This window comes from Harpia harpyja, chromosome 13, assembly GCF_026419915.1.
Source record: "Harpia harpyja isolate bHarHar1 chromosome 13, bHarHar1 primary haplotype, whole genome shotgun sequence".
Lineage (NCBI taxonomy): Eukaryota > Metazoa > Chordata > Aves > Accipitriformes > Accipitridae > Harpia > Harpia harpyja.
In genome coordinates this window covers 12432521-12433500 of record NC_068952.1, presented here as the reverse complement: position 1 = coordinate 12433500, position 980 = coordinate 12432521, and positions in this window count along the sequence as shown.

Below are 980 nucleotides of genomic sequence, written 5' to 3'. Positions count from 1 at the left end.
CATCATAGTAAAGCAGTTTAATTTGTCTTACAGTTGATGGTTAGCAAAAGGAATTATAGTTACCTCTGTCCTTAGGTTTTTGTTTGTCTTTATATTGTTGGGATTTTTCTTAAATCATACAGTGTGTTTAGTCTGGAAACTTCACAGAAAACAGAACACAAACCAATAGCTTATATATGTGGGAGTTTGTGGATGAATAGAGCAGAATTGCAGTTTAGGATGAAGGTTACTGGAACTATGTTGTGCCTCTTGCTAGCAAAAGAAAGGAAGAGACTGAAGTTACAGCTGATGCTAGGCAGAAATGTGGTTGTCAGGCAAAAGCAAAACCAGGGCAAAGACAAACACCTTGAAATTGTTTTTGTAGAGGTGCGTTTCAAAATGCAAAGGAAGCTGTAGAGGAGTTAGCAGCTGTCACAGCTCCAGTGCAAAATGGTGCACTGTAAATTGCGCTGAATACAACTAGGTGGTTTAATAAATGTGGTGAACCTTCAGCTTTTCCTGAGGTTGAAATAGCTAAACCTCAGAGTTTGCCTTTCTCTGAGCGAGTTAAAGGCAGGCACTGTTGTGATAGACATCTGCTTTAAGATCACAGGAAGTTGTATGTGAGATGATAGGCAAATATAAACTCTTTAACACAACTTACAGACTGTTACTGATGAATTAAGCATCAAAGGAGGAGAGGCAAAATACACAGGCAAGAGTATCTGGACTGTTTCACAAGCAACTGGCCCATTTTTTATAAGACATCCTTAAAATTTGATACTCAAGTGCAACTTTAGAAAAAAAATTTGCTTCATTTTCACCACTAGTGAAGGTTGCTACTTTGCAGTTGTGTCAATTATTCTTTAATCTTAAAGCTCCTTTTCAGTGTAGTTTTGTACACTGAAATAATTATAGCAGCAAAATAAATCCTCATTGCTGTTACTGACTTGGAAGTTTTCCCTTGGACTGGCACAAAAGGAAGCACTGAGCTTCGGGGA